General features: G+C 43.4%; 1 long non-coding RNA gene across 2 annotated transcripts; it reads right to left on the bottom strand.

The window, feature by feature from the left end:
* Positions 1-1,435: 1,435 nt before the first annotated feature.
* On the bottom strand, positions 1,436-24,939 carry LOC120380412. Of its 2 annotated transcripts, none has more exons than XR_005587759.1 (3): positions 24,877-24,939; positions 17,993-18,263; positions 1,436-2,984 (listed from the first exon to the last, which is right to left on the bottom strand). It is a non-coding gene; the product is annotated as an uncharacterized LOC120380412 (long non-coding RNA). The 2 variants fall into 2 exon arrangements; XR_005587760.1 differs by lacking the exon at positions 24,877-24,939 and adding an exon at positions 18,620-18,682.
* Between the last annotated feature and the right edge of the window lie 471 nt (positions 24,940-25,410).

The raw sequence follows: 25,410 nt of genomic DNA, 5'->3' as shown, positions 1-25,410 counted from the left end.
TTGCTTCAATCATGGAGCCTGTCCTACAATATTATCCGCCTTTACTTGCTTGGGAGCAGTGGAAGGAAAGAGGATTGACAGCAAGTAAATATTTTTTTAATTGTATGCTGAGATTCTCAAAAGTGCCTAAGGAAATTAGGCATCTAATGCTTTGACTTTTAATGAGAAGTGGGATAAAAATCCCATCCATGATGAACAAAGGGCAGGTGTCTGTTCAGTAAGGGACACGTCTTCAAAGGCACTCATCCAAATTGTATCCTAAGTTTTGCGCGTGCAAAGCAATTGCACAGGCAGCTTTTCCCAAGCAAAAATTTGCATATGAAAACACCTGTATGCACCAGTCAGATTGCATGGTTAGACATCTCCTGGAGCTACACAATTCTGGTGTGCACATAAATGCAAAACTTATAAGAAAATGTATCTATATGAAATTTGTATATGCAAAATGAGTGCAGTGTTACGGGCACTTGAAAATTTGGTCATGAAACTGAATGGAATTTGAAAGTAAATTTCAAAATGTAACAAAGAATTGTAGTGATACTTACTACATTTTTACATTTGTAGAGTAACGTTACTTCAAACTGAATAGCAAATATTGCTATTAACTGCATATATAATTTTACCTCAGATATGTAAACAAGTATTCCCTGTTTTCCCTATTTCCTACTGTAGGAAATACCTTCATTATTGCAAATACTGAAGTTACTAACTTCCAGTTCTATTAATAAGGCCATTTGGTAATTATCACTAGAATTGTCCATTAAAATGTAAAAGTGGATATACACTGAATAGGAATTCAAAAAATATCTACTCAGTTTCCCTTTGATAAATCTTGCCCCAAGTCTTAGAAATGAACTCACGTCTTTTGTATGGTGATAAAGCAAACTACCCCTCCACTGATGTGGGAAATTATTATTTTTTAAAGAAAATTTATGAAAATGGAAATACACTTCTCTGATTCAGCTAATTTGTCGCAAGAAAAATGTTCCTTTTGTGAGTGGTGGACTGAAAAAAAATGGACTATGTTAATAATTAATAACTAGTGCCTTTTATTATATTCATCACTATTCTTTGTCAGAGATACCCCAAATATTTCACAGACTGTAATGGACATTTTTAGTAAAGGAGGTCTAAGGTAAAGTTGATCAGGAATTTTTAGACTAAACAGTTTTTGCATTTAAAAAATGCTAATTTGTTAAAAGTAAAACTTCTCATGGGAAAGAGTAGGCTTCAATGCATTTCTTGACTCAAAAAAATGTTAAAAGAAAGTTTCTAAATTGTCAAAATAGAACATTTTGACATTTTTAAAACAAAAATGCCCTTTTATTTAGAAATTTAATGTAACTATAGTAAACTTTGAAAAAAATAAAAAAGGTCAGAATGAAAATGAAACATTTTGAAATTATTTATCCATAATGGTTAGATTGACCTGAAAAACCATTTTTTTTATGGGACAGAACTGGAGCTAGCTGTGAGCTCTAGCCTGAGCTGTGTGTGCCATTGCCCGCCTATATTATCGTGTACATTTAGTTTGCCATAAGCACACATGACATTTTTTATTGAAATCACTATTGAAAATGTTATCAAACTGGTTACTGATACTTTTTGTTTACCAAACACCCCATTTTAGGTAAATCAAACATTTCAATAACATTTTCAATAAAAAAGTTTGATTGAAAAGTCACTTTAAAAAAAAAGAAAGAAGGAAAATGTTCACAGTCTAATTTTCACCCCCCAGAAAATATTTTTTTAAGCCTTTAATTTGAAAAATTTTGACTGGCTGTGTGGAAAATTACATTTTCCCTACCTAACTTTCCCCTGCAGCTCTCTAGTCTTCTCCACTCCCTGTCCCAAACTGTTAAACAGCTGCTAATTCTACCATAGACATGACTACATTTCAGTGGTGGAAGTGATTTTTATGTACACTGCAGCCTGCAAAGCCTTTAAAGATCCTTTGAGATGAGAGGCACTATACGAATTCAGCTCATTACTGCAGCACAAACTATGAATTTACAAGGCTCTATATTGAAATAACTTACTGAACAATGCCTAAGTAGATATTACATTCAAGCTAAGTTATTTATCTATTGAAGTCTTCCATTCTACTTAATAAAGGAGAAGGGTTAGGATTTATTATCTGTTTCCCTAGGGGACATTGGTGGTGACTGCAGGGCTCTGTAAGCTGAGAGATCTCTACAGAATAGAAGAGCAGAATGTTCTGAACAACAGCTCAAAGCCATTTGAATTGTCTGTTAAAAACTGGGGCCCCACTATTACGCAAAGATCAGCTCTCGTTCCAGAATAGCTACATAGAGCTTGATTAAAATCTACAAGCTCTGGTTATTAACTGAGCCACACAGCATGGGCAGAAGTTGGAGAAGTGCGTAACGTTCCCTTGATCATGCAATCCTTTCCTGACACTATCGTTAAGAGAAACAGCATGGTACCAAGTCCAATTTCGGTGCATTGCAAACTGACCAGTACCAGCTGAGGTGGTCTCTGCTACGGCTTCTAGAAACCTTCAACAACAATAGATTTTAACTTTGTTCCACATTCCCAGTGTGTGCCCCCACCTCTGTCCCTATGATGCAGTTAATTCTGCAGCCCAAATGATCAGCAGTGAAAAAGTGTTGCCATATAGAGATGATTCCCTCAAACCAGATCAGAGCTTTAGAGCTTGAGTCCATCCCTGTTACCATGAAAACAGTCTATTGTCACTCAACAGAAAGTTTTACACATAGATGTGTTTACACACATAGGGCTAGATCTGGTGTAAACTGGCATAGCTCCATTCACTTCAGTGGACCTAGGCTGATTTACGTCAGCTGCAGATCTTGTTCCAGAGGATCAAGGAGAGGAAGGATGGTCCAGTGGCAGTGGTTAGGGTGGCGACTTTGAATCTGAATTCAGTTCCCTGCTCTGCCACAGACTTTCTGTGTGACCTTGGGCAAATCATTTGATCGCTCTGTGTTTCAATTCTCCAGCTGTAAAAAGAGGATAATAGTGTAAGAACTTAAGAACATAATAGTGGCCACACTGGGTCAGTCCAATGGTCCATCTACCCCAGTATCCTGTCTTCCAACAGTGGCTGGTGCCAGATGCTTCAGAGGGAATAAACAGAACAGAGCAATTTATCAAGTGATCCATCCCCTGCCATACAGTCCCACTTCCTTACCAGGCAATTCCCTACCTCACAAAGGTGTTGTGAGGATAAACATATTAAAGACTGTGAGTTGCTCAGATACTGTGGTAATGGGAGTCACATAAGTACTTAAGATATCTAGGTAGAGGGTGAAATTCATTCAAGTGTGAAGGCCCATGAAAAGTACCTTACTGAGGAGGGGGGACTAACAGAGAGGCCACAATGATGTGCATGCTGTGACTGTGGGACTCTGTACTGCCCCCAAATAAGCTAGTTGGGAGTGAAGGGAGTTGAGGGACAGTTGACAGAGAAGTCAGAGGACCCACTTTTCCACATCTTCACCCCATAAGGCAGTGCAATGGGACAGTCCATAAGATGTCAGATAGCTGAATTTTAGGTAAGTGGGTTTTGTGCAGGGAAGGGTAAAAAAACCAAACCTTCTCAAGGCTTGTCTACACTTGCAACACCACAGAGGCGTGCAGGGCCGGTGCAAGGATGTTTTGCGCCCTAGGCAAAACTTCCACCTTGCGCTTCCCCCTCCCCCGCACCCTCGCCCTGAGGTGCCGCCCCCGGGCAGCTCTCCCCCTCCGCCCTGAGGCACCCACCCCTCGCCCCAGCTCACCCCTGCTCCATGCACGAGCACCCCGAGCACACTGTGGCTGCTTCACTTCTCCTGCCTCCCAGGCTTGCGGCGCCTAAGCTGATTGGTGCCGCAAGCCTGGGAGGCGGGAGAAGTGAAGCAGCCACGGCGTGCTCGGGGAGGAGGCGGGGCAGGGGTGAGCTGGGCAGGGAGTTCCCCTGCGTGCCACACCCCCCCCTTAATTGCTGCAGGCAGCCCTCCCCGCACTCCCTTGCCCCAGCCCCCTCCACCTAAATGCTGGCGGTGACCGGGGCGGCCGAAGATCCGGCCACCGCAGTCGCTGCCAAAGAAAATGGCGCCCCCCCCAAATCCTAGCACCCTAGGCGACCGCCTAGGTCGCCTAAATGGTTGCACCGGCCCTGGAGGCGTGGCTGTATGGGTGCAGCTGTGCCACTGTAGTGCTTAGTGAAGAGGCTACCTGTGCCAATGGGAGAGCTTCTCTTCAGTGTAGATAGTCGCCTCCCCAAGAGAAGGTAGCTATGTCGACAGGAGAAGCCCTCCCATCGACACAGTGCTGTCTACAACAGGGGTTCGGTCGGTATAACTACGTCGTGGATTTTACCATGCCCCTGAATGACATCATTATGCCAACCTAAATTCCTAGTGTAGCCCAGGCCTCACACTCTGCTTGAGAATATAACAGTACACTTCCAATAAAACCCTAGTCACAACCAAAGCCAGGAGCACTCCAGTCAATTCTGTTTTCTGTTAAGACAAGCCTCTATCCTACAAAGCTGCACTTTTTGCTTTGCTATTTCACTTGCTGTAGCATTATGGTAAACGCATGCCTTGTAATTTCTTAAATTCTTCCCTTATTTTTGGCACTGGAAAGGGAAATAATCTGCTTTTAGGCTCCAATTCAGCCAGGTACTTAAGCATGTGCTTAGCTTTAAGCATGTGAGTAGTAACAATAGTACCTAGCTTTTAGATAGCACTTTTCATCTGTATTCTCAAAGCCCTTTGCAAAGGAGGTATCATTAACTCCATTTTACAGATGGGGAAACAGAGGCACAAAGCAGGGCAAGTAACTTGCCCAAAGTCACCCAGCAGGCCAGTGGCAGAGATGGGAATAGATTCAGGTCTCCAGAGTTCCCGGCCAGTGCTCTATTCATTAGGCCATATTGCTTTTTCCCATGGACATCAATGGCACTAGGCACAAGCTTAAAGTTAGGCATGTGCTTAAGTACATGACTGAATGGGGACCTTAGAAAATAAGTTAGACATCATTAAAAATAATGATTCAGTACTTTTTTGTCAGCCAGTAGTCATTGCTGAAGCCTAAACCATAAAGCCATACCTCGGGGGAGAGGCTAATGGCTAGTGGGGCCCATTTTCTCCTTTTAGTGAAAATATAAGGCTTCTTTTCTAACATTTGCTTTTCCCCAAAAAACCTAGTGTGACTTCTTCTCTTTGTGTATGTAAATCCCATTCACGACCGTGGGGTTGTGCAGGCACACAGAAAGTAGTGGGAGTATATTTATGTTACTGCGATGCTTTGGGGTATGACTGCACAAAAAGAATAGTGGGGTTTGATTTTGTTTGTTTTTTAAATAGATCCAGAGGTTCCAATCAGATCAGCATCCAAAATGCTGGACCAGATTCTGAATTACAATAGAGTAATTCCAAAGTACACCTCTACCCCAATACAATGTGATCCCATATAACATGAATTCGGATATAACATGGTAAAGCGGTGCTCTGGGGGGGCGGGGCTGCACACTCCGTCGGATTAAAGCAAGTTCAATATAACATGGTTTCACCTATAACGCGGTAAGATTTTTTGGCTCCCGAGGACAGCGTTATATTGAGGTAGAGGTGTAACTCTATTTAATTCAGCAGAGTGCTTCCCGATATAACTTCTGATATATTCCTGGTATAATTAAGAGCAGATTTTGACCCACTGGCTGCTTATCCATACTTATCTGCGCAACTGAGTTGAACATTGGCCTGGAACACTCAGGACACCAAGCTGTTCTTAGAAGACTGACAAGTTTCAGTCCACCCAAAACTACTGTGAACTTGACACAAATAGTTTTGGCTGTTCATAAAATGGCCAGAGGAGGCAGTGCTGGTGCTGGCTCCATTTGTGCTGGCTCCTAACAGTGATTATGGCACTGACCTGGGCTATGGGAGACCTAGCTTTGAATTCCCGGTCCAGAACAAATCCAAACCAGATTCTTTCGATCCACAAAATATTGAAAATTCAGATTTTGTTTGACCTAAACCAAACTTTTTTTGGATCTGCTGCCAAACTGCACCATCAGTTATTTACCCTTATTCTATTTATACTGAAGAGTTTCAAGTCTCAGCTTAAACTCCTTAGCAATGTCACAAGGTTTAATGCTGGTTTTGCTGTAGAAAACAATCAGTTCAGAAACGAGAGCTTGTTTTCTTGAGTTATTTAGACCAATCTCCCTCTCATGCACCTTGGACAAAACATAACACTCTTTTGGGGCAACCTACATGTATGGAACCTCATAGAGGACTGCATGCATTGTATACTTCCCCCGCTCCCCCTTATTTTTTTTAAAGGAAAGCAGAAGTAAGATGGTGTTAGATCAGGCCTTTTCTCCCCAATGAAGCCTGACCCTTTGTTTCAGCAGTGTCTCTGTTGGTGACAGATGGTGATGCTGTCCTGGTGAATTTTGTTACCTTCCCCATGACATGCAATATGTTTGCATCCTGACAGTGAGAGGAGAGACTCCAGCTGTCCCTCCAGTAATTGACAGCGAAGAGCTGTTTTCACTTTTGACAGAGCTAAGAAGCATTAGCATCATATTGGCTATTAGGGTTTTTTTTTTATTATTGTTGTTATTATTATGATGTTTATCATCTGAGAAAAGCTTTTGTAATGGGAGACTTTGCTCCTGCACCCACCGCACCCTCCCCTTTTTTCAAGCGGTCATATGCTCCTGCAAAAAAAATCAAGGGCAGCAAAACTGGCTTTGAGCCGCTTTGTCCAGAACAAATCATGTTTCTCCCACGCTGATCGCAATGAGGAAATTCCACCCCCCTTTCATCACAAGCAATGGGGGAGGAAGGGTTATTTTAAGGTAACGAGAGTGCAAAAACTAGGTCTTTGAGGTCGATCAGAAGAAAATACTATATAACATTTCTTCCATTGGTCATAAGAATGTATCCAGACCCACAGAAATATGTTGGGTGTCCGATAGACTTTAGATCACGCCCTGATTCGCTCGTAAGGCAGAGAAAAAATAATAAATTTCTGTGGGTTTAAGACTGTTGTTGCTGACATTCTGGGTGATTTATGTCCATTTTATCCCTCTCTCCCTCTTTCTGTCTCTCACACATACCCCTCACTCAGCAGTAAAGGCTGACTCTCCCCTCAGCTTACATACTTTGCAGTAGTGTTCAGTCTGTAATAGGCTCTTAATAAGATTGGGGGAGTAAAGTCATCTCCAAGCACATAAGTCACAGAGACACACGTACAACAAAGACTCCATCCTAAATTAGATTCAAGCTGACCTAAAACAAAGACTGGTTCCCCTTTTAAATCCATCAATAACGAAGCTACTGACACAAGCAGTTACTTAATAAAGAACGGAATATTTTAAGTGGGTCTTATGAATTATACTTTTCGATATGAAAAACACCTACCGTTCAGTGGCTGACATGATGCCAAGGGAAACGGACAGGTCTGGATCGTAAAACATATTCAGAGTATTTACCAGGTCGTATTTATTGTCCCTTTCTGAATCTTCAAACTGATCGGCTGTATAACTGTTATTAAGATAACATTTTACAGTGCTCTTTGGGGCGGCATCTGGGCCTTCCGATGTGTTTGTACAAGTCCTAGCACCGTGAAACACAGGTCCGGATTTTATATTCATACATACATGTGTGCGCACACACAAACAGTCTCTGCGTGCTTATGTTCAAATCCTGTGTTAGAACAACAGCTTTACAGATCCATATTAAAGGCTAATTGAAGGATCTAGCCTGAGTAGGGGAAGGAAGAGGGGAATGAGTCTTGTCCCCAGCCAGTGAGGTGGCTCATCTGCTGGTCCATGTAGGGCTATTTAGCCCAATAGTCCTTTATGGTTCCAACATACCCTCACTGGTGCTGGACCACAGGATCCATACAATGACGAGTTCTCTGGTCCCTGCCCATCCCTGCCAGGCCTTTACCTCTCCTCTCCAAGCTGTCTGGCAGAGAACCCACCCCCACTGAAAGGGATGAGCTCCTGTGTTATTTCCCAAGTCTGTCCCATTGTGCAGGAGAACTAACTGCACCAATTTCACTGCTCTTTGGCCATGGAGGTAGAGCCTTAATTCAACTCTTAATGCAAAAAACTAATATTAGTGAAACACTAAAGGTGAACAACCAAGCACTGTCAAGTCAGACAATGCCAAAAGTTAAGGTTTCATCAGCCACATTAACTCAGCCATATTTTTATTTTATGGCCTAAACAGCTGCACCATAAGCAATAATACACTCATGGTTATATTTAGCAAGGAAGACAGGAACAGTGAGTATTATGTCCTGCATGTGCAATGGAGTGCAGTTAACACTGAAGGAGAACCCTGAATTTCAGACTTTTCTGGTCTCTGAGTGCTTGATTACTCAAAGTTAATGGTGCTATTTTGTACATCCAGGCCGAGATTTTCAAAGCCGCCTGTGGGGTTTGGATGCCTAATTCCCATTAATTTGGGCATCTAAATTTAGAATTGAACATCTAAATTCCTAAGGAACTTTGAAAATCTCAGGCTTAATTTCTGTAGATTTTTTTTAATGAAAAATAAGAAAAGAAAAATAATCAAAATCTCTACCAGCTTTGCCAGGGAAGCTCCAAAATTTCTTTAGTTATAGCTCTGGACCATTTGCCTTTCAGCTAACAAATAGATCCTTAGCTCAGTTGTCCTTAACTGAGGCTCCCTTAACTCCTCTGTCTTTAATTAGACCCTCTTTAACTCAGCTGTCCTTAAAAACAAATCTCCAAACCCAGACAACAAATGGGAACATTCTTTTAGTATATCTGCTATGCCGCTATGAGGTCAGTGATTTTAGGTAATCCATTGTTGTGAAAATACTTGGCCAATTTTCTTCAACTGGGATTTTTTTTTAAAGTCTCATTGATGAAAAATGTTGGAAGTTTTTCATATCAGGCATTTCTGAACATGCCAGTGTAGCAGCTCCCCTGGACTAGTTGTCTCTGGGGAATGAACACTGGCTCTCTTGATCTAAAAGCATGCTACTACTTTAGGGTGCTTTAGCTTGGAGGCAGTAGCAGACTCCTAAACCTCTATATGTTTGTGACCACTAGAGGGGGACAAAGAGATGGTGTGTTCATACCGGTTAAATAGGCACACAATTTTTTATCGAAACTTTTGGGCTTTGTCCTGATTTTGGAGAGTGGTAAACTTCACTTTCTCACCCACCTCATACTCTACTATCCTATAGCCTGATATCTCAATCTTTATGCAAGTGAGGTAGATATCACCCTGTGTCGATGTGTCTGTGTCAATCCCTATCTTATCTATATATATATGTTTCTGTACATTCATAGATGATCCCACACACAAACAAATAAAAGTTTTAGATATAGACTTGTTTAAGCACATTGGGTGAAAATCACCCAGGGATGAAGGGCCTCTGGAAAGTTCACCCCATAGCTTAACACACCACCAGAGATATACATATGTATTAATATCAACAAGATACATACATACATGCACAGCTACCCCATCCTCACAACACACATGCCTTGTAAATGACACCCACAACTACTCCCCCATGGCATACACCATCGTGCCCCTTTCTGATTCAGTGTCTTAAAGCAATTCACATGCTTCCACCCCCTGCCTCCCTCTTTAGAGCTCAGTGCAAAGCCATGTGAAGTCTGTCGTGTGCCATTATAAGTCAGTATTAAATTATTCCAGTTCCTTCAAATAACTTGATAAGTCCTGTCTGGTCCTGATTCCAATTGTGAGAGAGAGGGAGGGAGGGAGAGGGCCCAGGACTGAGAACAAGAGAGGAATCTGCTGTATCTGTAGTATTTGTCAGAAACGGGAGTAATTGCTGCTCTTTGGTGTGATTTATTGAGGTAACAGAGGTTAATAACAATGCCACTCAGTCAGCTTATTCTATTCATTTTCATGTCATTACAATGTATCAGGCATGGTGCACGTGGCAGCTGGGGTACGTGCTCCAGGACTCACTGAGAGATGCTGGGTTATTTTTTCCCGTTTGCCAGACTCCTGCGGAAGGGCTTGCGGTTTGCAAACCTAGCACAACCAGCATGTGAATTCAGGACTCTCCTTGGTCGGTGTTCTTATGACGACTGGAGAATGAGGCTGTTGGGTTCTCAAAGGACTGTCTCGTTGTTTGAAAGGGAGTGGCTTATCCCTTTGGACAAAAAGGAAATGGAGCTCACACGTAGGCAAGTGGGGTGTGCATGGGAGTGTGTTCGTGTGAATGTGCAGGGGGCAGGGAGAATACACAGGGGTCGAAGCAAGCACCAGTGCAGGACAAGGGCAGAGAAGGTGGGACAGAGCAGTTCGTGATTGTGGCTAATTCCCTGGGAAATGCAGAATGGACCCACCAATGTATGGCAAGAGGTAGATAATGCAAAGAAGCCGTCTGTCTTGCCAATGTACTTGAGGGAGGAGGACGCTGAGTAAGCTCCCTGGTAAGGCTCCAAGAGGTAAGAAAGAACCTACAGTGCAGGGTTTCCCAACCTGTGGGTCATAAGCCAAAATCAGGCCACCGGAATGTGTCCGAGGGTCACAGAGCTGGCTGGGCTTGACTCTCCATTCTGGGTGTTGTGACCTGGTGTGCGGGGTCACAGGGCTGCTCAGCTTTGGCCTAGTCACCCTTCCATTATGATGATGAGAGGCCAGCCAGGCCAAATTTGAGTGAGTGGCACTACAATCTCATGTGCCAGGTCGCACCACCACTCACATGAATTTGGCCCAGCCAGCCCCCCTCCCCCTGAGTTGTATGGCCAAACCCAAGCGGCGCTGGGACTCCAGAGATCTCAGCTCCTAGAGTGGGGAGCTGAGCCCAGCCGGCCCCGCAGGAGAGAGCAGGGAGGGAGCATTTGGTATTTGTTTGCTTTGAATCTTGCAGGTCACTCTGGGATTCAGCAGGGGAATTGCTGGGAAAGCAGAATTTGGAGGGGTTCTGGCTACTCCCCTAACATGCCTCTTCTTCCCACAGGGATGGGGAAAAGTAGCCTCCTGCTTTGGTTCACAGATAACATTGTGTCTGATAAATACAGGCCACCCAGTGTAGCCCCCCAACCATTCAGCCAGACAATACCCCATTTTCTATACCACCCATGCTGGCCCCTAGCCGCCAGATCTTCCCCCATGTCACCCCTAACCTCTTCTGCCCCAAACTCTTTCTCCCCCAGTCCCCATCCACTTTACCGCATGGACCCAAATCCCTTCTATCCCTTTACCCTCTCCCCCTTCAAACTCCTCTGCCCCCATATCTTTCCCCCAACTACCCACTGCCTGTCCATACCCCTCTGCCCCCCAGTTCCTTCCCCAGTCCCCCCACTCCCAGTTTCTTCCTCACTACAATCCCAGTCCTCCTGGTCTCCCCGCTTCATCTCCATGCCTCCGAGTCCCCCCCCAACCCTGTCTCATACTCTCTGCCTCCCATGGGCCATGTGTTGGGGGCTATGTTGGTTTTGGGAGGCGTCTCAGCTACAATTACACCAAACAGTGATGAATTCATCAAAGAGAAGCAAGCTAAGGTTTCTTGTTAAGTGGAACCTTGGATTTATACAACAAATACTGAAGTTCTTTATTTTAGTATGTGCTGCGTTTAATACCTAGTATGTCAACGTGTATAGTATATATTGTGGGTAAGAAATATTTAGTAAGCCAGATATTTTTCACATTGAAGCTATTTACAGGGTCGCAACAGACCATCAAGGCTTACAAATGTGCCCTTAGACCAGAAAGGTTGAGAACCACTGGGATAGTGCATTGCTGCTGGCCGGAGAGGACAATTCCAGCAAGCGCAGGGCAAGCGAGGGGGTGGGCAAGGATTTGTTTTTATTTTGCTTAAAATTTTGCAAAATTCAGAATCCACAACGGAGCCTTCAGCACTACAGATTCAAGAAAGTCGTCTTCTGATGAGCCCCATGTGCAGCAAGTGACCCACCTGCATATATCTGCCTTCCCAAAATAAAATCACCCTATCCATGTACATGAGCTTAAAATATACTCTCCAAATCCACCCAGACCTGCAGAAGAGCTCCGTGGAGCTTGTGTCTTGTCTCTTCCACCTTCAGAAATTGGTCCAATAAAAGATATTCCCTCCCCCATCTTGTCTCCTTCACTTAATGCCAGTTTCCATTACAGGCTCCTTGCCCCACCCTCACCCTGGTCACTCTCTCTTTTAATACGTGGTTACGTTAGCAGGTCAGAAGATCTTTTCTGTGCTTACAGCTGGAAGGCAGTGAGGCTGGGAAACTCTGTGCCAGCAGCTGTCGGGATCCCTTTTAGCTGTGCTATAGCATGGACAGAACTGGCTGGACAGCCATACCAGGGCTGATTTTCAGAGGTACCGAGCAACCACAGCTCCCATTGACTTCCTTTGGATTTGCAGGTGCTAAGCACTGCTGGAAATGAAGTCCAGACTGTGTGAAAGGCTCTGAGCACTGCATGTCCATATCCCCACGTGCCGCAGTCCTGTGTTGCCGTTCTGTTAACTAGCACCAAAATGTTTGGAGTCTTTACATCCCCGTGGCCTTGAAGTCCCTAGACAAATGGATACACGGCTGCTCTCTGTGTGACAGAGGGTTAAAGAATACCTAACATCTTGCTACAGACCAGCCCTTCCCTCTGCCTGCTTTGACGTTGCCAATCTCACTCCTTTCTTTCATCCAAGTGGGCATCAGCACCAGCCCTGTATTCATAAGCGCCACGAGGTGTTGATGCACATTGCATACGGCAGTCAGCTGCTTTTGCCCACCCCGGAGACTAAATGCCTCACACCTCCACTCGGCTGCTGGGATTTGGCTGGCGTTCGCACTTTAATTTTTAGAAGGACTTTGAATGTTTTCCAGCTCCGTCTCTGCTATTTTCCACTCCTTGCTCAGTTACGTACCTGCGCGGTTCTATTTGCTGAAGCAAATCAACGAATTAATCCGCCATGAGACGCAGCAGGCAGAGCATCCTGGGTGATTTAGGTCCACCTTGGCTCATGTGATCAGGCATAAGTTGAATGCCAAAGTTTGGGATTTATAAACACGCTCAGTGTTGTTGGCCCAGTTCTGCTCCCAGTGAAGTCATCGATAAGGCTTCTATTGACTTCAGTGGAAGCAGAGTTAGGCCAATGCTGAGTGCCCTGAAAATCCCACCCAAACCACTGGGGGTGGCTAGTCAGTCCCACTGGCTGGAGTGTCTTATTGCTAGCACCCAAAATCTTCCACCAAGTTTACTCACTGCCACAAAATTGTGCTCCAAAATCTCAGTTTTCACTTAATAATCCAAGTTTCAGCCCCTCGTGTTGCAAAGAAACCTTTCAAGTCTAGCAGGTTGTTGGAAGCAAGGAAAGAACCCAGAACCGCTGCGTCTAACACCATGAACCTGGTGATGTAAAAGATCCAGTTCTAAGAGTGGGAAGCAAGACGCATGCTCATAAACCTCTATGGGTCAGTCTCCACCAATGTAAACCCAAGGTTAGCAGAACCTGAGTGAGCAGACCCTGGGTTTGTTAACCTAGGGCTTGAGCATCTACAATCATTTGTGAACCCTGGCTCCCCCACCTGGGACTCCAGCGTCTACGCTGCATTAAGCAGGCCTGAGTCCAACCACCCCTATCCCAGACTTCCTTCTGCCCTCCCAAAATGTGGACACTCTAGCCCTTTGTTTGTGGTGCAGTATGTCCACCAAACTGTTCAGAAGACAAAGAAGGTCGGCCCATAGGATTGTGGGATAATTCTGGTGGCCTCCTAGAGCACAAGTCTATTAGGGCTGCATCTACACTGCAGGGCAACAGGGCTTGAACTCCGGGTCCCTGCTTGACTCAGGCTTGGATCCTCCACCTGAAATAAACTGGTGGCCCCAGCCAGGTTTCTAATGAAAAGGTGTCCACATCACAAAAACCACCAGTGCAGTTCGCCCTAAGTGGCACCTTTGTTGGCATTCTCAGCAGAGAAGCCAAGGACCAAGCAGGCTTGGAGATTAAGCTACCTTCTCATCTCCAGAGCACGTTTCTTTGGGTCCTGAATGTGGCACATTGAGGGCATGGTCTTGGGAAGGTGGCATTGTTGCTACCTTGCATGGCACTGTGCTATGGATAAATGCCTGATTTCATTTTCCAGCGCTGTCAATCTCTCACTGTTCAACAACTTAAACATTCACTTTTTAAAGGGAACAGGCACATTCTTTGAAAGAAAAACATCAAAATGGGGGGCAAAGGGAGATGCGTATAGGCTCTCAGACTCAGGCCAGCACTGCTGCACCCTGCTGCTGCTCGTGGCATATTTTGTATCTGCTCCCCCCAGCACTGCAGAGTCTGTGTTTCTTCCTACATCAGCCAGCTTCTAGGGAAAGGAACCTCTTCTTTAACCTCATGGCAAGTCATAGCCTCTAGGACATAGCCGTGGACATATGTTTTCCTTTTCTCTGGTAGGGAAATCAATCACTCTTCCCCTTTTTCATTTGAATTAGATCTTTAGACTAATCAGAATTACTCCCCCTGACCCAAACACTGATTGTGAATCACCAAATTCCCCTCCCCCCACACCATGTACCATCAAGGTCTTTCTTCTTTGTATCAAGGTTAGGCTCTATATGTCTTAACCATATGCCCCAAGTGAGGAATTCATTAGCATTCATTATGCATTCATAAGAAACAAATGGGCAAGGGAGTGGGAGGTTCTGCAATTCATCTCAGCTGCTCCTTGACACCAGGCCTGGCAGGAGGGGTAATCACCATGAGCAAGTGCTGGGACCTGGCCAAACACACCTGCTTCCACCAAGATCAAGACAGATCTGGGTCCCCCTCTCACACGCTTGCTGTTTCTCTCGCACACACACGCTTGTGCATGCTTTTCACACTGATGGATGATTTACAAGTTTGCAGCTGACAAGACCGTCCGCCTGCATGAGTTCCCCATCGGTTCATTTAACTCTACAACATAAGCTGATTATTGAGGGAAATGGCTGGAGCATAAATCTGGGATTTTTTTTTGTAGCACCCTCCATCCCTCCCCCCACTTCACTTTGCATTTGTTACATGTGTAGCAAAGCGGAGAGTGATTGCTAGTGCTAACCAGAATAACAGTATCACCCAAGCCTGAGAGATCCCCAGAAGAGGGAAAGAAACCCAAATCCTGACTGTTTAAATGGTACGTAGTGATTTTAGTATTTCAGAGGCATAAAGAGCCAATCCTTAGGTGTAATTAGTACCTGACTGAGAGTTGTGGTCAAAATAAAGTCAAACAAATATCATGTTTTTTAACACAGTAACACTGGTGAATGTTTCAAAGCATCACACAGGAGAATCTGCCTAGAAAAAGCCCAGCACTCAGCTCTCACCGACTGGAAGCAGCAAACACAGTCGTGCCAAACACAGTACCATGAACAGCCACAAACAAGCTCTCATTTAAAAGGCAGTGATGCCGTTCTTCTAGCAGCCATCATTGATTTGGGTTCTTGTCCCCCTTATGACTCTGCAGTGGGGTAGATGGCTTGAGGCGATCACCTTCCAGCCCATCTAGAATTCATGGATAATTATGCTGACTTCAGCGAAGATCGTTGTGATTTACACTGGGGTAAGTGAGCTCAGGATCAGCCCCATAGTCTCATTGCATGGAGACTTAAGGGTGTAATTGATGGGAATTTCATGCATAATTCCATATACACACACATAGTGGAAGCAGAACAGTGTGTGAAGGGAGAGGTTGTTTTTTTAAAAAAAAAATGTATAAGGGATTTAGAAGCACGTCTCACTGAGTTTCTATAGGACTTGTGCTCCTAAATCTGTCAGATGCTATTGAAAATCTATCCTGAAACCACTTCAGATCGGATGTGGTCCTGAATCATGTTTCAGACTCTCTGTTCTGAGCTACATAAAGGTTTGTAACTCCACTGCAAACCAAGGTCTACATTTCACAGCTTACACTTACAATGGCTTGGGTTTTTTTGTGGGGGGGGCTTATTGTGGGTTTTGGGGAATGCTGTGTGCATGTGAATTTCACTGGGTACACCCTTTCAGCCTCCTTTTGAAAATATGACTTACATCCTGGAGCTGGTGGTGAATATTGTTAATATGGCTACATGTCAATAGAGTGACCAGATGTCCCGATTTTATAGGGACAGTCCCGATTTTTGGGTCTTTTTCTTATGTAGGCTCCTATTACTCTCCACCCCATCCCAATTTTTCACACTTGCTGTCTGGTCAAGCTACATGTCAAGCTATCTCCAGTTCAGCAGAACTACTTAGCAGATTCAGAAGCTAAAACTAGAGAAGCGTTTCTATCTTTAAATGTTAAGAGATAAGTTCTAACTTTCTTCCCATCCAGCTAGTATCTGGGACTCTCCCAACATTCAGATGTGCTTTCATTTTCCTTGTGATTGCCATTTCTTTGCATCACTCTTACAACCCTTGGCTGGTGTGAAGGTCAGTTTGCCTCCTAGTGGACTGTCTCCTTATAGCAGGAATGATTTCTTTGAAAACCACAAGCAACACAACAACAAAAGGAGAGAAGAATAATTGCAAACAATGTATTGGAGTGACTTCATAAATGATACCACACCTCACAGGCAGATAAGTGTGACCTTCATATTGTGGCCAAGCAATGACCGCTATAATCCAAAAGACATAACACTATAATGACTAGACTGTTATAGTGATAGTGGATTATATACTGTATGCTAGATAGATAGATAGATAGATAGATAGATAGTAGCTAAGCGTCTCTGTAATTCAGGGCTATCATTCCATGGAGAGGCTGTCTTGGCATTGTAAATCAAAAAAGCCATGACCAAAGGTGTTAATGTATGTCTAGTATCCCAGAGACAATGTGGTATTCCTAAAAGGCTAGCATTTTGTACTCCGCACCTAAAATTATTTTGTTAGTGTGTCATTGACCTCCCTGTGCATTTCTCCCATTGCTGGAATAAGAGTAGTAAGTAGCAGAACCTGCAGGTTTTGGCTAAGGCAGCCGCAGAGGAATTCACTGCCTATGACATTGAACTTCTGCAGTGGGGAGGAAATAAACGTTTCAGCCAGGTTAGAGGCCTTATATTTTTTGCTTTTGTAGGTCTGAGAATGGATTTTCCTTCGTGACCCACAAACTCACTGAGATACAGGAGTGGCCAAAGGCTATTCCTACATCGCTTTACTTCTTATTAGCAGGATTATTTCCCGTTGCCTCCCAACCTCTGAACAACTCTTTCTAGGTCAGCGCTCAGGTCATGCAGAGCAGCACCTTAGAGGTATCTTAGATAGATAGATAGATGAGGTATGCACAATGTGCCTGTGACAATATGACATCCATGCTGCTCCACTGAGCAGCCACCTGGAAATACTTGTGTGATGAGCACCTCTCCTCAACCTAGGCCTGGGGCCAGATGTCCAAAAGTCTGTAGGTGCAGAAAGATGGAGATATTTGCCTAGTGGGATTTTCAGAAGTGCTGAAATCAGTGGTACCTAGGTGCTTTTGAAAATCCCACTAGGCACCTGTCTGCATCTTTAGGCACCTAATACCTTTGAAAATCTGGCCACTAGGGGCTAGTCTACACTTACCTGCCGGGTCGACGCGGTGAGTTTGACTTCTCGGAGTTCGAACTATCGCATCTAATCTGGACGCGATAGTTCGAACTCCCCGCGCGCTAAGGGCCAATTCCGGTACTCCACCACTGCAAACGGCGGTGGCAGAGTCGACCTTGGAGCCGCGGACTTCGATCCCGCGGCGTCTGGAAAGGTAAGTAAATCGAACTAGGGTACTTCGAGTTCAGCTACGCTATTCATGTAACTGAACTTGCGTACCCTAGTTCGACCCCCGCCCTTAGTGTAGACCTGCCCTAAAATACAAACACACCAGTGATGTGCCCAGGAGCCTTTTCTCAAGGAATGGACAATTTGCAGCTGCTCCTGTAAATAGACAACCTGTGCTGTGTGTGGCTGCTGCCCTGCCCAGAAAGGGCTCTCTTGAAAAGTCATTTGTATAGCCTCCAGTATATTCATCTGGAAATTCTTATTCTTTCTTTCAAGCACATACCTAACTTTAAGCATGACTGGATCTACTGCTGCAGTGGAATCTCCGCAGACAGTGACCTGGAAATGGACTGTATCCAGTGTGCTGATTTCTTGCAGTTAGGCCCTTCCTCCTCTCGCCTTTCAGTGGTTTACTTGCTCAGAACCAAAGTCTTCCCTGTTCTTTAGAGAACTTTCCAAGTTCTGGGAGGTTACCAGCCTTTGAGAGTTCTAATCAGTACAACATGCTGGAGCTGTTCAAGGATTCCCATATGTCCCTATTTTGCTCTGCGTCTCTGAAAGAGAAAAAGGAGAGAGAATTTCCTTCTCACTCAGCAAAGCAGCTCTCTAAACAAACATCAAATCATAGCTGTGTGGCCCTCTCATTAGCGGTCTAACATCAAGGACTTTCATGAAGCAAAATTAACTATTTCTTGCAGGATGTTCAACAAAAGAAAAATATTAATGAGGTTAGTTAAAGGGTGGCCCCGTTTCGTTAGCTCTGCTGAGCTAAGTCTGCCTGTGAGGAACTATCAAGAAGATTGCTTTTTTTAATTACTCTGTTAATTGATATAAAACAAAAAGGACGCAGATTAGTTGCATGCAATTAGCAAATTAATTCTTGGCAATTACAGACTTAATAATGGAGTACTTTTGCTGTTGTGTGTTGAATTCTGTGGCCTATATTCTTCGCCTTTATGAGCTGGGTAATTTCATTTAAGAAAAAAAAAAGAACAAGGGTTAAAAATATACCTGTACATATTTCTTTGTTTTTTTTAAATAATAATGATAAAACTGATGTGTGTGTTTCATCTTCCACACAAACCTGTGCAACATTGCCTATGAATTGTGTTACGTCAGAGGCTAAGGTGATGAAAACCACAATATTACAAGCTAATTAGATGTCTATCTACATAATTCTGTCCCTGAATCAGCAAGGTACTGAAGCACATGACTTCAATGAGACTACTGGCATGCTTAAAGTTAGGCATGTGCTTTAGTACCTTGCTGAATCAGGGCCTCGGACAGCAAGAGTCGAGGGACTCAGTAGGAAAACCAGGCCCCTAAGGCCTCTCCTCAGTATAGGTCTTCTCCTGGGCTGCAACACTCTGTCTTAGCAACTTGGCTGGAAACTGTTCTGATTCTCCTTGAAAGCTAGCATGCACATGGGACAAGTGTTATTGAATGATTACAGCACATTAATGATGAAGTTGCAAATATAAATGACTGCGTGTGCTGCGTGGTTTTCTCCCTGGTAATCACCTAGACTAAAACAGGCTTCTCTAACATGCTTTTCTTGACAAAACAAGAAAGAATAAATCCTGCTATATAACCTGGTTTGGCAGCAACCTTGTTTAAGGATGGCTATTTGTGTATGTAGACAGGAGGCTAAGAGCAGTGGTGTAGCTGTTGGACTGTTACACATAGAATGTATTGAGAAATGCATTAAATTATCTATTTAAGGACAAGAAGTAGTGGTGGCAGAAACTGTGTGGCCCTTTATGTAAAGAGCTCTACAGAATGGAGATGAGGTTGTGCTTGGATCCAGATGAGGACTTAGGTTAGGGTTTTTAGCTCACATTCAAGGTTGAATGGCGGTTAGGGTTTAGATTCTTGCAAGATGTTGGTCCCAAATGACATAAATCTCACAATTGTTATGAGATTTTCACCATCTTGGACTACATCCAAACATTATCAAGAAAAGAGGTGACTTCGAGATTGAACCCAGCCTGGAATGAAACAGTAAGGGCTGATTCAGGTACAAGGATTCGAATTCTCCTCCCTCCCATGAATTTCATGGTAAGGGAGTAGGATTTAGGTTCCAAGTCACACACATCTCTTGCTTCAAGAGAAGACTGCAGCACAGCAATTGGATGAACTGAACAGGAGGTATGAAAGTTTGTCTTGTTATCTACAGGGATATGTTAAAACAGATCTGACAACCAGGAGCGGTATGACCAATGTAGGCACCCTTTTCCAACAGCTTAAATGCTTCTCCCATCAAGAGCTGCTGTCTACGGAAGTATAATGTTTCACATGGGGAGGGAGGTTAACATGAGGCTGAAGGAAATAGAGGTATTTTACTCAAAATCTGCCCAGAGTCCCAGAATAGCTGGATGTTTCTGCTAATATGACCAGCAGTGAAATAGTTAACAAAGTTGACACTTGTCATCATTAGACCTTACAGTTCCCACCTCTCTTATCTGCTATTTCATGTCCTGTGGATCCTCATCCCAGCTAGAGGAAAGAAAGGCTGAGGCCACTGACTTTCACTTTTGCCAGTTTCTATTTTTCTTGTTTTATTAGAGACTGAGTCTGAGTTCCGTTGAAGGCTGATTCCCTTGTAGTAGTGAGCTGGGGTGATAAGGCCGAACTGAGATGTGGAATACAAAGGAGACATGGAAAATGGTTGCCAAGGTAGTTTGTTATTGGCAATGCAGCTGTTTAGTGAAAGGAGGGACTAATGTGCTTAAAAAGAAGTGTGTTGTATGCGTAAGTGTGCCTGATGCTCCTGATTTTCACCATCGTAAGAAGTAAAACTCCACTGAAGTCATCAGTATCACACTGAAGTGACTGACACCCATCCTTATGCCACCACTCATGGGGCAGACGTGAATCAGTTGCTTAATGGAGTTGGTCTCCTATTAAAAGTGTAACAGAATTACACTCAGTCCATTAGCCATGTTTTGAGCTATTCTCCTAAGATATCTGTTGTCTTGATATGGGTAGGGTTTTAATGAAAACAGTCTCACAGGCAGGTTTTGTGATGTTTCTCTTTTTCTTGGCATTAAGGATTTGTGACCCTGCAGTCCCCACTCCTTGTAACATTAGAGTGCAGTGAAAATTAAATGTGCCTAATCTGTTTTGACATTCCTGGCATCGCGGTTACATAGTGCTCTGTACATTGACTCAGCCAGAAAGCTCAGCTCCAGTTCCCCACAGAAAAATTCCTGCCTCCGAGCCATCCAAAATTTTCTTTATTGCACATTGGCATTATGGGAATTTATGATTAATGCAGATGCTGATGTTCTAGGACAACGAAATCTGAGCCCACGCTGAACCCCCCCCCAAATTAACAAATAAATAAATTTCGTCTTAGAGACTATAAGCTTTTGGGACCATCTTTTTCTTTTGTGTTTGTACAACACCTACCACAATGGGATCCTGGTCCATGACTAGAGCTCCTCAGTCAACTTTGATACAAATAATCATTCTTTATTTATTTTGTCTTAAAAATGTAGGTGGGGCTGTCAATGCAGTGGATGAGATGGGCGTGCAAAGAAAATGAAATTTTTGTATCCAATATGAACTTACAAAATATAATGGCAGCAACAAATAGTGTGTGCTCATCCAGCTTTCTTCTTTCCTATAAGGATGTGTCATGACTTGGTGAAATCTCTGTGGCAAGCTGTATATGATTCAAAAGCTTTTCTCTGGGGTTTGAAAGGGAGATAGTGATCTGAGGGGTGTTTTCTTTGTGCTGCATTGTATTAAAGAAGCCAGTGAAACTATACTTTGTAATCTATATGGGGCATCTGATTCAGCATGCAAAGGCCCTGTATTTGCATATGAGAATGGATATTTGTACCCTTTTGCAGGTGGGGCGGGAGGCAGGTAGGAATATGCATTGTGCATGCAATGGTGGAGTTTTTATAAGCACAAACAGATTAGGGTGACCAGATGTCCTGATTTTATAGGGACAGTCCTGATATTCAGGGCTTTTTCTTATATAGGTGCCTATTACCCCCCACCCCCATCCCAATTTTTCACATATGCTATCTGGTCACCCTAAAACAGATGCACCTGCAAGTTTTTGCAGGCGTAATCTAAGGCCACTTGCTAGTTCAGACACATCAAAGCCTCCAGATTCTGAAATCTCACTTCAAGTCCCCCTTCCCTCAGCAAAAAATGCTTTTAACAACTTTTCTAGATTACATAAGAACAAAAGAATGGCCCTACTGGGTCAGACCAAAGGTCCATCTAGCCCAGTATCCTGTCTAATGACAGTGGCCAGTGCCAGGTGTCCCAGAAGCAATGAACAGAACAGGTAATCATCAAGTGATCCATCTTCTGTGGCTCATTCCCAGCTTCTGGCAAACAGAGGCTAGGGACACCATTCCTGCCCATCCTGGCTAATAGCCATTGATGGACGTATCCTCCATGAATTTATCTAGTTCTTTTTTTAACCCTGTTATGGTCTTGGCCTTCACAACATCCTCTGGCAAGGAGTTCCACAGGTTGACTGTGCATTGTATGAAAAAATACTTCCTTTTATTTGTTTTAAACCTCCTGCCTATTAATTTCATTTGGTGACCCCTAGTTCTTGCATTATGAGAAGTGGTAAACAACACTTCCTTATTTACTTTCTCCACACCAATCATGATTTTATAGACCTCAGTCATATCTCCCCTTAGCCGTCTCTTTTCCAAGCTGAAAAGTCCCAGTCTTATTAATCTCTCCTCATAGAGAGATTAAACATATATGTTTACATCTAGAAAAGTTGTTACAAGCATATATTTATATATATATTTTCTTCATTCATTCCTTCTGCTGCTAGCAAATACCAGGAGCTTTTAGCCAAAAATGCCTTTCTCCACACACATACACTGACTCTTCCCTCCAAAATCCTTTTTCAACTAAAATGTTCTTTTAAATTAAAAGTACTTGATTTCTCTTTCTGTTTGATATTGTCATTATGAAGTTACCTACTTAGGGCTGGTCTACACTACGGGGGAAAATCGATCTAAGATACGCATCTTCAGCTACGTGGATAACGTAGCTGAAGTTGAAGTATCTTATATCGAATTACCTACCGTCCTCACGGCGCGGGATCGATGTCTGCGGCTCCCCATGTTGACTCCGCTACCACCATTCGGGTTGGTGGAGTTCCGGAGTCGACAGGAGCGCGTTCGGGGATCGATATATCATGTCTAGATGAGACGCGATATATTGATCCCCGAGAAATCGATTGCTACCCGCCAATACGGCGGGTAGTGAAGACATACCCTTATATGTCAGGAAGAAACTGCCGTAGAAGGAAAAGGCGTGCTGGTAAAAAGAGGATGGTCCTGAGATTAGTGGAAGGCTTGATCTAGGCTGAACTCCTCCGTGGCCAGCTGGAACATGACGAGTAATATGTGATCTTCCACACCATGGGTAGGTGCTGTAGAGGGCCATCATGATTGCGATATCAATTAGAAGACATCCCTCCTGTGCCCACAATGGTTTGCTTCACATACATTATCAAGATTGAGAGTTAGGAAGAATTCCTACAAACGGGAGCTGAGAAATCTTTTTTAAAAACAAATAAACTAGGCTATTTCCTTGCTGCTCTTCAAATCCAAGATTTATTTCCAATGGTTCACTTTCAAGCAACAGTTTGTCAAAGGGATGTTTAGCAACAAATTGCCAATTTAGCTCAGCCTTTGAGTACTGGAAAACACTGACACTAGCAGTTCTAAAGTATTACGTAGACATGTTTGATGTAATCTAGCTAGTCCATAGAATGATCTTCCCAGGAAGTATGTGGATCATTCATGACTTTTAAAAGAAACAAAAGCTGGAGCCTGAAGTGCCGGCTATAAAATCCTGTCAGTGATTCAGTACACCAAGTGCTAAATTTTTGCATCATTGAATAACTAGCATTCCCATTTATTTTAGTGACGTACTTTGTGTAGACTAGTGCAGTAACAGTGACTAACAGATTTGTACAGAGCCTTCCATTTAGGGACCCAAACGTATTCAGCAGAGTTAATTGATTGAAAACTCAGGCTGAATCCTGCTTGACTTCCTAAAGCAAGCTGGTCCCACTTATTTTTGCGCAGGTAAGATGAGTAGGACTTATCCAGTTATAGACCAGCTGTCCTTTTACCCATCACTGAAATGGCATCACCTCAGACACAGAAGGCCACAGCTGTTAAACTGCACTACAACGCTGTAAAGCAGTTCATGACAGGAAGTAAAAGAAGTATACGGCATACAGTTGGAAGAACAAGGAACATTCAGACAAGCAGAATGTAATTACTAATTGTGATTGAACCATGATACTAGGACTAGTAAACTCTTTTTAAAATTGATTGGGTTTCTACATCTGCACCAAAGCAAACCACCCCCCAGCACCATTTTGGGGCTATTGCTTCTGTTCTCACCCAGAAGGAAGGGTGCCTTTTACTAAGCCACCAGAACCACTCGGTTTTTTCCCACCTTGGTCTTCCATCCAAGTTCTAACCACTTATGGGCCTCCTTAGCTTATGAGACCTGACAAGTTCAGAATCTGAATGATTTTTACACTGATTCCAAATTTGTTCTCCCCACTAAATTGGGAAATTAGGACTTTGGGGACTTCTCAGTTATGTTTTTCAAACAAGTACTTGTGCAGAAGGGCTGCCTGCTAAACTCTACTTTGATTTTTGCTGTGGTTTCTCTTTCCTCCTCATTTGTCTCTAATACCCTGCAAAACAAGGCTATTGTTTAGCATATATTCCTTTCTCTTTCTATAAGCTTTTGAAGGTTAATGGTCCCAGGTAACTGTTCCCTTTCCACCCACAATTCATTTCCTATCAAGATCTGTGCCTTGTTTTAATTTTTTTTTAAATGAGACATCTTGTTTATTTCCCCCCCACACCCCACCCCTTGCTTTTCTCCCCCCTTACTGCAGCTGCTTCTCCTGCTGGTGCTATGTTCCTGGTTGCCAGAGAAATATTTTTCTTCCACTTCTTTGTAATTTATTGATTTTTTCCCCCTTATGGGCTCAAACCCTTTTGAGTCTACCAAATAAGGCAGTAGGCATTAATAAACATACTGTATAATGTAGATTTAAATTAAAATAATTAGGGCAAGCTCATGTCAAACACAATTATTTAGAAAGTGAAAAGACCTGTAATACAGAACATAAGATCACAAAATTACCTAATCTAATTTATCTACGTATCTGTCCTCTCTTCCCACACTTTAATACATTTCTTCTCAGAGCACATTTGAAAGATTCTAAATTCCACAGGGTTCTACAGCTTGGAATCCTCATTGTTCACCCTCCTCATCTGCTAGCTGCAGAGAAGGATTGTTATTGTATTCATTTATTGGGCTAGTTCTCTGCCTCCTGTATTCAAACTCATAGGAGGAAGCTAACAAGAATGAAAACCCCACGAGGCTCCATTTGCAGAACACCCTCAGCTCCCTTGACTTCATCTGGGTGCTCAACAATTACGAAAATCAGGCCCTTTGTTTATTATTGATTATGTTTTTCACTTTGGGGTGTGAATTTAGATGTGGAACTGGAAGTGCTAGCTACAGGAAAAGGCGATGCAAAGGTTTCCACGCATAGCTCTGACTACACACTTCAAACCCACCTTGCAAAGTCCCACTTTTCTCCCTGCTATTTCAGCTCTCAGCCTCTTGACATAGAGTTTCCTAATTATTTATGTGATGGCAGTGATTGTGGGA

Source organism: Mauremys reevesii, linkage group 13 (assembly GCF_016161935.1).
Source record: "Mauremys reevesii isolate NIE-2019 linkage group 13, ASM1616193v1, whole genome shotgun sequence".
NCBI lineage: Eukaryota > Metazoa > Chordata > Testudines > Geoemydidae > Mauremys > Mauremys reevesii.
Note: the sequence above shows the minus strand (reverse complement) of the source record. Positions and strands in the feature narration are given on the sequence as shown.